The sequence below is a fragment of the Salvelinus namaycush genome, chromosome 1, assembly GCF_016432855.1.
Source record: "Salvelinus namaycush isolate Seneca chromosome 1, SaNama_1.0, whole genome shotgun sequence".
In the NCBI taxonomy this organism is placed as follows: domain Eukaryota; kingdom Metazoa; phylum Chordata; class Actinopteri; order Salmoniformes; family Salmonidae; genus Salvelinus; species Salvelinus namaycush.
In genome coordinates, this window is record NC_052307.1 from 53783368 (window position 1) to 53797237 (window position 13870).

The following is a 13870-nucleotide window of genomic DNA, read 5'->3' on the forward strand; positions in this document are numbered from 1 at the left end:
CCACGGCTGTCAGCCAATCTGCATTCAGGGCACGAGTTTATAATTTCGATTAGGCCTCCCGAGTGGTGCAGCGGTCTAAGGCACTGCATCACAGTGCTTGAGGCGTCACAGACCCAGGTTCAATCCCAGGCTGTCACAGTCGGCTGTGACCGGGAGACCCATGAGGCGTCGCACAATTGGACCAGCATCGTCCGGGTTAGGGCGCCTGCAAGCTGACTTCGCTCGCCAGGTGTACAGTGCCTGGTTAAAGTATTTTTTCTTCTGGTTCAGCTATATTGATCATGGTCTTTTAGTAATGTGTCTTGATTTTTAAATTGCATCAGGCAAAGTAGCCTACATATAGTTACATTTAATTGAAACCGGGTGTGTGTCTATATAGAAAAATACATGTTTTAAAATTCAACCAATCGATTGGTCTAAAAGAACAGATGACTCTCGGTCGACAAAGATTATTATAATAATAAATATATATTTTTTTTTTCTTAGGTCGGGGACAGCCCTACTATCAAGTCTGAAAACCCACAAGGGAAATGGAAAAATAAGTCACTTTGCAAAAAAGGGTTTGACGACAAAACTGTAGGTTGGGCAGGGAGCGACACAACTAACTAGCTATAAAAAATTTAAAACACAAGTATTGACACCCCTTCAAATTACTGGATTTGGCCATGTCAGCCACACCCGTTGCTGACAGGTGTATAAAAATTCAGCACAGCCATACCATCTCCATCGAGAAACATTGGCAGTCAAATGGCCTTACTGAAAACCTCAGTGACTTTACGTAGCACCTTCATGGGATGCCACCTTCACAACATGTAAGTTCGGCAAATTTCTGCCCTGCTAGAGATGCCCGGTCAAGTGCTGTTATTGTGAAGTGAAAACGTCTTGGAGCAACAACGGCTCAGCCGTTGTAGGCCATACAAGCTCACAGAACGGGACCGCCGAGTGCTGAAGCACGGTTGCAACACTCACTACTGAGTTCCAAACTGCCTCTGGAAGCAACGTCAGCACAAGAACTGTTCGTCAAGAGCTTCGTGAAAATGGGTTTCCGTGGCAGAGCAGCCGCACACAAGCCTAAGATCACCATGGAGCAGTGCCAAGCGTCGGCTGGAGTGGTGTCAAGCTCGCTACCATTGGACTCTGGAGCAATGGAAACACGTTCTCTGGAGTAATGAATCACGCTTCACCATCTGGCAGTCTGACGGATGAATCTGGGTTAGGCGGATGCCAGTATGACACTATGCAGTGGGGAAAGTAGCATTAACTGAAAGGTTTGGTGGAGGAGGAATAATGGTCTGGGGCTGTTTCATGGTTCAGGCACTGTATCTGCAAGCTGATGGCTAGAGCGCAGGTGCCAAGATCAGAGCAGGCACATTTTCTATTTAAACTGTTGCATTGTGACAAAAAAAAAAAAAATAATAATAATAATAATAATAATAATAATAATAATAATAATAATCGGTAGAGTTGAAATTGCACGGGGAGTACAGGGAACTTGATTTTTATTCGGTACATGAAAACGGATGTGAAAAAGTACATTTTGCGCACTTCGTCATCACGCACTGATTTTAAGCCGCAACAAGTCCATTCGGTGGAAACATACATTTTTTTTTTAATGCAGATTCTAGAATATTCGCATGAGAAATTGCACAATTGCATGGAAATCAAGCTACTGTTAAATGATAAGTGTTAAACACACACACTATTTCCTTAGAATACCCTTGGTGAGAATTGCCAGACCTCAGTCAGACAGTGTGACATAGCTTTTAGTGTGACAAGCTGCTTGTTTACATTCACACAGGACTGATATTAGCAGATCATCATGGATGGACTGCTTGGGATGAAGAGGCAGAGAAGAGGCTCATTTTGTGGGAGACAGTTCAGACATTCAATATCCCTCAACTTTCTGCTGGCGAGGAGAGGTGGGGCGGTGCTGTCAGGCAGCAGAATGTATGCTAGCAGGAGAGGCATTTTCCACAAACATGTCAAAACAGGAACATCTATGAGGCTCACTTCAGCAAGGCATGCTAATTGAAAAGTAAATATCTCTGACCCATCTCAAGAGTGGAAAAGTTGGGGATGCAGCATGACAAAAGTGATTGAAGCCCAGGGTAAAGTAATGTACGCCCTGAACCATGGTGGAAAACTAGCAGCTCGTAGGGAGGGTAAAGGAGTGGTCAAACATCACTAATCTCCAGTCAATGACCAGCTGACGGCATAAGACATATCAGCAGCTTGAATATCTAGGTCACATTGGATTCAACATACAGATACAGTCTCTGGAGGGGCCAGAGGCTCAGATTCAATAGATACTAATATGTCATGTTTTTATACAGATGCCATAAATGTATGGAATCTAGAGATATTGGTGTCCTTTAACGGAACATGAGGGGGAAATCGAACAGATGGCTTTGCCAAACTGATATATTTAAATCACAAATAAATTCAAAGGCAGAGCAACCACTTAGAGTACACACAATTCACACTACAAAAGATTAAGTCGGTAAACATGACAGGCTGCAGAATCATACCCATGACATCTGGGTCACTTTGCATGTAGCCTTTAATCAGAGATTACATGCTCTATCTTTAGCATTTGTTGAAACCTATAAAATTTAAAAATATTGATAATATTGAAAAACAAACCCAAAAATAGGTGGAATTAAATTAGGTCCTTGCCTGACTGCCTTTTCTATTCAATGTATATTGACTCAAAAAAAACATTTAAAGCACCATGAAGAGTTTTCCCAAATGCTGTGGAAAACAAAGTACATGACAAGCATTAAGGAAGACCCCTGACACTTGAAAGCACATAACCACCATAAGTGTGAGCTGAGCAACAAACTTCCACACAGGCCCAGAAGCAACAGACCATGTGCTGCAGGCCTTCATTTGGACAACATCCCTGTGTCAGAGGATGTTGACGTTCCACCGGTCACCGACTTTTAGGCAGTATGCTCAGCTCATCCAGATCACTTAGCAGAACTGGAATTATTCTGTTTAAATCTCTGGGAGATGAAATCCTCAGCGGGGGCATGGCTGACAGAAGACAGCAGATCCTGTGTAGCAGTCAGAGGGATTTGGGTCAAACACTGCTGAACCCTTCATGGAAAAGGGCACTAGTCGTCTCAAGACAGAGCCAGTAGGCCAAGGACTAAACCACATAGCGGGAAACTGGATACCAAATGGCAGCACATTCAGAACCCATTATGGGAGCTTCCACCCCTCCGCCCCCCTCACCCTTAGATGGGGTTTTGAGAACAACTCGTAGCATGTGGAGCTGGTTTACTTACATTGCTTAGAGACAAACATTCCAGCTAGATTAATAAAATGACAAAACCTAGAGCTAGAAACACTACCTGGAGAGATTAAGTTATACGTCTCTCCTCGGGATGTTACCCATGCTGACAGAGTAAGAAACTGAACATTGGCTCCCGTTACCTCCAAAATTGGTTCAGATTAAAAAGGAGAAGCCAAGAGCTCATAAACCACACTGGAAACTTGTAGTCATTAATCTGATTAATGTATACGAGCAGCATGGGCAGCTATTATTTTCACTGAAAGTGCAGTTCAAAGTCTGAGCAAGCATAGAATCCTCAAAATAATTTCCTTGTTTGATTTCTTCAACATACAGTGCATTCGGAAAGTATTTTTTTTCTTTCTAAATAAACAGAAATATCATATACGTAAGTATTCAGACCCTTTACTCAGTACTTTATTGAAGCACCTTTGGCAACGATTACAGCCTTGAGTCTTATTGGGTATGAAGCTACAAGCTTGGCACCTGTTGATGGGGCGGCAGGTAGCCTAGTGGTTAAAGCGTTAGGCCAGTAACCGAAAGGTCGCTGGATCAAATTCCCGAGCTGACAAGGTAAAAATCAGTCGTTCTGCCCCTGAACAAGGCATTGTTCCCTGGTAAGCCATCATTGTGAATAAAAATGTGTTCTCAACTGACTTGCCAAGTTAAATAAAACTAATCCTGTATTTGGAGAGTTTCTCCCATTCTCTGCAGATCCTGTCAAGCTCTGTCAGGTCTCTTCAGAGACGTCCGATCGGGTTCAAGTCCGGGCTCCACTCAAGGACACTCAGAGACTTGTCCCGAAGCTACTCCTCCGTTGTCTTCCTTCTCATGGTCAGAACCTTTAGACGCCATTTGGCAAACTCCAAGCGGGCTGTCATGCGCCTTTTACTGAAGAGCAGCTACCATCTGGCCACTACCATTAAAAGGCCTGATTGGTGGAGTGCAGCAAAGATGGTCGTCCTTCTGGAAGGTTCTCCCATCTCCACAGAGGAACTCTGGAGCTCTGTCAAAGAGACCATTGAACACCACCCAGACCAAGGCCCTTCTCCCCCGATTGCTCAGTTTGGCCAGGCGGCCAGCTCTAGGAAGAGTCTTGGTGGTTCCAAACTTTTTCCATTTTTGAATGGAGGCCACAATGACCGACAATGCTGCAGATTTGTTTTGCCTCAACACAATTCTGTCTCGGAGTTCAACAGACAACTCCTTTGACCTCATGGTTTGGTTTTTTCCCCGACAGGCACTGTCAAATAAGAAATTGTTAACTGACTTGCCTAGTTACCGTCGGAAGTTCACATACACCTTAGCTACATACATTTAAACTCAGTTTCACAATTCCTGACATTTAATCCTAGTAAAAATTCCCTGTCTTAGGTCAGTTAGGATCACCACTTTATTTTAAGAATGTGAAATGTCAGAATAATAGGAGAGAGAATGATTTATTTCAGCTTTTATTTCTTTCATCACATTCCCAGTGGGTCAGAAGTTTACATACACTCAATTAGTATTTGTTAGCATTGCCTTGAAATTGCTTAACTTGGGTCAAATGTTTTGGGTAGCCTTTCACAAGCGTCCCACAATAAGTTGGGTGAATGTTGGCCCATTCCTCCTGACAGAGCTGGTGTAACAGTCAGGTTTGTTGGTCTCCTTGCTCGCACACGCTTTTTCAGTTCTGCCCACAAATGTTCTATAGGATTGAGGTCAGGGCTTTGTGATGGCCACTCCAATACTATGACTTTGTTGTCCTTAAGCCATTTTGCCGCAACTTTGGAAGTATCCTTGGGGTCATTGTCCATTTGGAAGACCCATTTGCGACCAAGCTTTAACTTCCTGACTAATGTCTTGAGATGTTGCTTCAATATATCCACATAATTTTCCTACCTCATGATGCCATCTATTTTGTGAAGTGCACCAGTCCCTCCTGTAGCAAAGCACCCCCACAAAATGATGCTGCCACCCCCGTGCTTCACGGTTGGGATGGTGTTCTTCGGCTTGCAAGCCTCCCCCTTTTTCCTCCAAACATAACGATGGTCATTATGGCCAAACAGTTCTATTTTTGTTTCATCAGACCAGAGAACTTTTCTCCAAAAAGTACAATCTTTGTCCCCATTTGCAAACCGTAGCCTGGCTTTTTTAATGACAGTTTTGGAGCAGTGGCTTCTTCCTTGCTGAGCGGCCTTTCAGGTTATATCGATATAGGACTCGTTTTACTGTGGATATAGATACTTTTGTACCGGTTTCCTCCAGCATCTTTACAAGGTCCTTTGCTGTTGTTCTGGGATTGATTTGCACTTTTCGCACCAAAGTACGTTCATCTCTAGAAGACAGAAATTGGTCCCAAGGATGAACCAGACTTGTGGAGGTCCACAATTTTTTTTCTGAGGTCTTGGCTGATTTCTTTTGATTATCCCATGATGTCAAGCAAAGTGACACTGAATTTGAAGGTAGGCCTTGAAATACATCCACAGGTACACCTCCAATTGACTCAAATGATGTCAATTAGCCTATCAGAAGCTTCTAAAGCCATGACATAATTTTCTGGAATTTTTCAAGCTGTTTAAAGGCACAGTCAACTTAGTGTATGTAAACTTCTGACCCACTGGAATTGTGATACAGTGAATTATAAGTGAAATAATCCATCTGTAAATAATTGTTGGAAAAATGACTTGTGTCATGCATGAAGTAGATGTCCTAACCGACTTTCCAAAACTATAATTTGTTAACAAGAAATGTGGAGTAGTAGAAAAACTAGTTTTAAATGACTCCAACCTAAGTGTGAAACCTTCCGACATCAACTGTAAATAAAAAATATAAAGACTGAGGGACCTTATATAGACAGGTGTGTGTGCGCCTGTATAGGTCCCAGACGGCAGAAAGCTTGGCCCCAGTGATGTACTGGGCCGTTCGCACTACCCTCTGTAGCACCTTATGGTCAGATGCCGAGCAGTTGCCATACTAGGCGGCGATGCAACCGATCAGGATGCTCTCGATGGTGCAGCTGTGGAACATTGAGGATCTGGGGACCAATGCCAAATCTTTTCAGTCTCCTGAGGGTGAAAGGTTTTGTTGTGCCCTCTTAAGGACTGTCTTGGTATGTTTGGACCATGATAGTTTGTTGGTGATGTGGACACCAAGGAACTTTAAGCTCTCGACCAGCTCCACCACAGCCCCGTCGACGTTAATGGGGGCCCGTTCGGCCCACCTTTTCCTTTAGTCCACGATCAGCTCCTTTGTCTTGCTCACATTGAGGGAGAGGTTGTTGTCCTGGCACCACACTGCCAGGTCTCTGACCTCTTCCCTATAGGCCGTCTCAGTGATCAGGCCTACCACTGTTGTGTCGTCAGCAAACTTGATGGTGTTGGAGTTGTGCTTGGCCACGCAGTCGTGGGTGAACAGGGAATACAGGAGGAGACTAAGTACACACCCCTGAGGGGCACCAGTGTTGAGGATCAGCGTGGCAGATGTGTTGTTACCTACCCTTACTTCCTGGGGTAGCCCATCCTGAAGTCCAGGATCCAGTTAGAGGGAGGTGTTTAGTCCCAGGGTCCTTAGTGCCCTTAAAGCTCATTACTAAGCTATGGTGTTATACTCTGAGCTGTAGCCTATGAACAGCACTCTCAACACAGGTGTTCCTTTTGTCCAGGTGAGAAAGGGTGGTGTGGAGTGCGATTGAGATTGCGTCATCTGTGGATCTGTTGGGGTGATATGCAAATTGGAGTGGGTCTAGGGTGTCCAGGAGGATGCTGTTGATGTGAGCCATGACCAGCCTTTCAAAGCACTTCATGGCTCCCGCTGTGAGTGGGCACAGGGACTATGGTGGTCTGCTTGAAACGTGTAGGTATTACAGACTCGGTCAGAGAGCGGTTGAAAATGTCAGTGAAGTCACTTCCCAGTTGGTCCGCACATGCTTTGAGTACACGTCCTGGTAATCTGTCTGGCCCAGCGGCTTTGTGAATGTTGACCTGTTTAAAGGTTTTGTTCACAACGGCTACCAAGAGCGTTATCATAGTCATCCAGGACAGCTGGTGGTCTCGTGCACGCTTCAGTGTTGCTCGCCTCAAAGCGAGCATAATAAGGCATTTAGCTTGTCTGGTAGGCTTGCGTCACTGGGCAGCTTGCGTCTGGGTTTCCCTTCATAGCCCCTAATAGTTTTCAAGCCCTGCCACATTCGACCAGCTTCAGAGCAGTATGATACAATCTTAATCCTGTATTGACGCTTTGCTTGTTTGATCATTCGTCTGAGGGCATAGCGGGATTTCTTATAAGCGTCCGGATTTGTCTCCCGCTCCTTGAAAGTGGCAACTCTAGCCTTTAGCTAGATGCGGATGTTGCCTGTAATCCATGGCTTCTGGTTGGGATATGTACATACAGTCACTGTGGGGATGATGTCATTGATGCACTTATTGATTAAGTCGATGACTGAGGAGGTGTATTCCTCAATGCCATTGGATATATCCCAGAACATATTCCAGTCTGTGCTAGCAAAACAGTCCTGTAGTGTAGCATCCGCGTCATCTGACCGCTTCTGCATTGAGCGAGTCACTGGTACTTCCTGCTTTAGTTTTTGCTTGTAAGCAGGAATCAGGATAGAATTGTGGTCAGATTTTCCAAATGGAGGGCGGGGGAGAGCTTTGTATGCATCTGTGTGTGGAGTAAAGGTGGACTAGGATTTTTTTCCCCCTGGTTGCACATGTGACATGTTGGTAAAAATGTGGTAAAACTGATTAAAGTTTACCTGCATTAAAGTACCCGGCCACTAGGTGTGCCGCTTCTGGGTGAGCATTTTCTTCTTTGCTTATGGCCTTATAGAGTTGGATGAGAACGGTCTTAGTGCCAGCTTCGCTTTGTGGTGGTAAATAAACGGCTATGAATAATACTGATGAGAACTCATGGTAGATAGCTTATCATGAGGTATTCTGTCGACCACACTACCTCGAGACTTCTTTAATATTAGACATCACTCCAGCTGTTATTGACAAAAAGACACTCCCACCCCTCGTCTTACCAGAGGTAGCGTCTCTGTTCTGCCGATGCATGGAAAATCCCGCCAGCTCTGTATTGTCAATTTCTTCGTTCAGCCACATCTCGGTGAAACATAAAATGTTACAGTTTTTAATGTCCCATTGGTAGGATAAGCTTAGTATGTCATCAAGCAAGAAGAACGGAAGGCATTGGGAGTTTACTCGCTCGCCTCCGGCTTCTCAGAAGGATCCCCGATTTGCGTCCCCTTTTCTGGCGTCTTTTCTTCATGCACAAGGCGTGGATCTGGGCCTGTTCCAGTGAAAGCAGGATATCCTTCTAGTCAGACTCGTTAAAGGAAAAAGTTTCTTCCAGTCCGCGGTGAGTAATCGCTTTTCTGATGTCCAGAGGTTTTTTTCGGTCATAAGAGACGGTAGCAGCAACATTATGTACACAATAAGTAAAAAAATAAGTTACACAAAAAAAATTGCACAATTGCTTGGGAGAATGTAAAACATCAGCCATGTTCTTCGGCGCCATCTTCTCGAATACTTATGTAAATAAGGTAATTCAGTTTGTCATTTTAAATACAATTTCTAAAAAAATTAATTAAAAAAATTTCATTGTGGGGTATTGATGAGGAAAACGTGTTATTTAATACATTTTAGAATAAGGCTGTAACGTAACAAAATGTGGAAAAGTCAAGGGGTCTGAATACTTTCCGAATGCACAACTCCTAAATATAGATCAGTCCTGCACTGAAGAACACAAGGTGATACTCCCAGTGTTTCACAAACAATTGTGTTGCTACAACAGGGAATAGACATTAACACAGCAAAGGAAATACTTGTGCTGAATACTATTAAAGCCTTAAAATGTATGGCATATAAGAACATATAAGAATATTAATATTAATATTATTTCATTGATTACCATCAATAGTGACTGAGTAACACTTGTTGAGGAGAAAAACTTCACACATTCTAATTATTGGATTAAGAGGCCAGGCATTCTTGTATGAATCATGTTAGAGGTGAAGATTAACTGAGGGAGATGACATAAACCTCATAGCAATGGGGAAACAGTCCATCCACAAAAGGTCAGACAACCTACCCAATAATATTCAGTCAGACAAATATAGCAGAGCAAAAAAATAAAACATAAAAATGCATTATCCACAAATTGCATAGGAGTGGAACCCGAAGAGGACTTACCCAAGATTAAATTAATTGAGATAAGATGAGGTCAAAGATGAGGTCCCTGTTGAGGAACTTGGCTTTCTCTGTGGCACTGGAAGAGAGGTCCCTGTTGAGGAACTTGGCTTTCTCTGTGGCACTGGAAGAGAGGTCCCTGTTGAGGAACTTGGCTTTCTCTGTGGCACTGGAAGAGAGGGGCAGAGTGTGAGAACTAACTGAGGAGAACAGGGAGAGATAGAGTATAGAGGAGCACAGCATGAGCAGTGGAGAAGAACCACTCACAGTCAGAGTATGACTGAGGCTGGCAGTCAGATGGTTATAATAAGTCCTGGCTCCAAAAAGGTGGCAGATTCTGAATTAGAGAGTGAAATGCCATTGGAAAACCAGTCATGGGTGTGCTGGAAAACTACACAGTGTGGTGGTCTTGGAAGAGACCCTCCAACTATGGAAGGTCAGGATCACATCTAAAATAACCTGTAAAGAATCAAAGAGAAGGAATCCGTTTGAACGCCATAGAAATGTTGGAACTTCAGCCCCAATGTTATGTTACCAACCCTGGGTTAGACAAGGTTATTTACAGGTGTGGTCAAATATATTGGCACCCGTGCACTTTAAAATGTAGCAGAATGTTCGGTTCTCTTTTCAAAACTGGTTCAACGGCTATTTTTACCCTGTACACACCTGCAACTTACCAGAGGTGAGAAATTATACAAATGATAATCACTTGATTCAACCAAATGGACTTTGAATAATTTAGTCCAGGCCTTCATAAAAAAAAATAAAAAAAAGTAAACATTGAAGTGAAAAATCTTAAAATGTCATTACATTGTCTTTTGCAGTTGTAATTCAAACAAATACACCAAACATTCTCAATTTCACCTGGGGGTTAGAATAAATTATTTTAACAACTGATGGCATTAGTAACTACTGTAGCTATCTAGCCAGCAAGCAACACTAAAGGGATTGCATAACTGGCTAAAAAAATATTTAAATTCTAAATATTAACTAGCTGGCCAGCATAAGGCCAGCAAACACGTTCCTCACACACAAGGAACATATTTCCACCAAAGTTGTAATGAAAAGGTGCCTCTCGGTCCCAAAACAAGTTTTCTGGAGACTTGTGGGAGGAGTGCTGATGACATCACCCACTGAATGCACTTTTGGTATCCGGATTCCATCCAGACAGAGGAGAAATGCACACACAACGCACCTCTGACCACCTTCTGAAGTGGTCAACCAGATCTACACACAAAATCAGGCCAAAGCGATCTTCGTACTCTGATAGCAGAATTCGCACGTAAGTATCAAGTGTAGACAACCAAAGAAACTGAAGGCAGGTGACATCCCCCATTGCATTTTAGACATTGCTTCGCTACATCAGGCTAACATTAATCATGCTTCTCTCACTAGCTGTAGCATATGGCCGCTTACCAGAACTGAGACATCCTCCCTATCAAAAAAACTGCATTTCCTCCACCTAAATTAAATCATTCCTTATATCCATTCATTGATAACAAGTTACTTTGAGTTGATACACATGTTCGGGGAACGCAAACAGGGATCCAACCACTCAAATTGTTTTGCACTCAAGGATGCCAACACTAAACCAAACCCACATGTTGAGTATGTGACCTGTCGGTTGACTTTCTAGGTAGCCCGTCATGGAGTAAATTAGTACATTGGTTGAACTAGCCCATCCCTTTGAATTAACAGATCCAAAATGACACTCCACTGAAGCACATGGCTTCAGTGATCAGGCATGTCAGTCATGGATTATTTCAATGAGAGACCTGTTTTAATTACATAAGCAGTCCAATGCTGACAAAGGCAGGCTAATGGATCTGGATATCAGGGTTTCCCCAAACTCAGTCCTGGGGGCACACTTTGGTTTTTGCCCTAGCACTATAGAGCTGATTCAAATAACCAACTCATTATCAAGCTTTGATTATTTTCATAAGCTGTGTAGGGGGGGGGGGGGGGGGGGGGCAGGACAGACTTTGGAAAACCCTGTGGATAGGACAGTGGTGCAAAGTGTTCTCCACTGTCACCAACCAACACAGGAATGTTTACATAAATATTGTGTATACAGTTCCTGAGGTGAATCTCATACTTTCAATTTTTTCCAAGTTGAACATTTGATTAATTGTTTAAAAGATTAAAGAATATTTAGTGGCTGGTCAATTGCAGTTGCATACGCAATAATATAACTAAAAATGCCACCTCAAGTCTAAAGTGAAACATCCAGAATTCAAGCCCAATGGTTGGCATTGCTGCAAATCTTCCATGGAGCACTTACCCCAGTAAAATGATACACTGTTTGGCAACAGCACAGCTCCATGTACCCTACCCTAGAGGGCCAAGTGAACCTCAAATCCCAGTGTTGGTAATGAGAAACAAAGACATGTTTGTTCCACAACCTATGTCCAATAACTACTTAGAACAAAGGAATAAAAACACACTGTAGTCTGCTCTGTGCTAAGATCTCTGGAGGTGTCAATCAATACAGGTTGTCTTCAACAACAATGAAGAAAAAAAAGAACCAGCAGTACTGAGGCCCTGAAGGACTGGTGTTGAATATCTCTGTACTTCAGATGATTCCCTCGTACAATCCTTGAAACTAATGTAGGAAGGAGTGAAAAGCAATGTCAACTATCAATGGACAGAGTGCAGTTAGGCTTGTTTTGGGTAGGCCAGTACTAAGGAAAGGCTGACCGTTTTAGCTACTTGCAGACGGACTGAATCTCTCATTTCTAAACCACAGTTCTCAGAGCTGGCATTGAGAAAAATCCTGCACTCCAGGCTCAAGATAGAATACAGCAGGAAGGGTTATTTAAGCAATGAGAAAGCTTGGCAGCAAGTGTGAGACCACCACAGACTACATTATAAGACACACAGGGTCTAATGCAGTGTGCCTTACGGGCATTGTTTCAAGGTGATGTGTCACACATTAACATAGTGTACCATGTCCAAGCCATTGTTTCCCAAACCAGTCCTTAGAGAATGGCTGTGCATATAGGCTACACTGCAATAAATGAGACCAGAACAAGTCCCAATCTGTTGAATAAAGAAAGCAGTTTCGTTGAACAATAACCAGCTCAAGTATCAGACTAGCCATAGTCTGACTAAGCAAGATATTGTGTACCAATTTCTTGCTTAGTCAAAGTATGCTAGGATCAGGCATATCAGTGATCGTGCTTAATGGTTCTGAAAATCTATATTTCTATGAAATTACACATGCTTTTAAAAAAGGGTGGGGCTGTTCTCATATTACAACAGAGCAATGCATTTTCAATTTGAGGTTCCCCAATCTATCCTGTGTGTAATTTAGCCTATGGGTATTGGCAGTTCTGCTCACAATACAACTAATAGCCATAAAGTTGGGCTATTGAAAAAGATTGACAGACAAAGCACTTGCTCAGTTGGCCTACTCAACATTAATATCAAATTCACTTTACAGTTTTACACAAACCGTGAATGTTTGCCAAATAGCTTGCTGTCGAATAGCAGTAGCCTAATAGATTATATCCATTGAAGAGGAGTGTAGCCTACAGTAGCCCAAGGATAAATGGATTGTTCCACGGCCTTAAATACACATTACAAAGGGTATTTAAATCACATGTGAATCCAAACACAATTTAATAATGTGCCAGGAGATAGTCACTCAACATAAATCACCATGCATGTTTGATCTTACATTCATGGAGTCGTAGTTACGCCTATGGTTAAACCTACCCTGGCTGATATCTAGGTCATTATCGACACAATGGAACAGACGCAAACACAAGTCGAATTGTTACAAAATTGTAACCATTTGGCAACCATAACGTGTCTACTTTGTTTCCATCCAGTTTGCGACCTACCTGTTGCAGCTTCAAATCCCTCGTCTCTCGAGGAGTTTACCAACGCCGGAACGAAAATTCCCAAAGCAATCCCTTGATCAAACCAAGTGCATCAACAATTTCGCTCAAGAACTTTCCCGAAGACAGCGAAGGACATCGTAGATAACACTCTGCCATTGCAACGAAGATATAATTATTATATTTCCTGCCCCTTCAAATTCACGAGGTAGGCCTAATATCATCGGCGGTAAATTGGTTAAATGTACTTTAGTCAGAAACAGTGCTACAAAAGCCCCAAAATGTGTGCTATCTGACTGGCAGGAAGGAAGGTACAAAGGCAATCCTCCCGGTTATTCTGGAGAGGTCTCCAACGCTGTGTAATCGGATGTTGTGGCGAACCACAATATCCATTCATCCAATTACAGGCGTTAACCCTTTACTGACTAGACACGAGTCTCTAGCTCACAGTGATAATTATGGTCAGGCCATGTGAATCAAATCTTTTTCATTAATTATCACTCAACACATAGGCTACAACTCTACGTGACATAACATAATTGTCTGTGGAATTAATAGATTTA

The 13870-nt window shown here is 42.9% G+C and overlaps 1 protein-coding gene across 1 annotated transcript in view; it reads right to left on the bottom strand.

The window, feature by feature from the left end:
- The window catches only part of LOC120045722 (protein kinase C and casein kinase II substrate protein 3-like), a 31338-nt gene extending 17668 nt beyond the window's left edge, over positions 1-13670 (bottom strand). The window contains exons 1-2 of the mRNA XM_038990666.1: positions 13311-13670; positions 9469-9634 (exon numbers count right to left, since the gene is read on the bottom strand). The gene's annotated coding sequence lies outside the window, so the exon portion shown is untranslated. The remainder of the gene's footprint in view (positions 1-9468; positions 9635-13310) is intronic.
- Between the last annotated feature and the right edge of the window lie 200 nt (positions 13671-13870).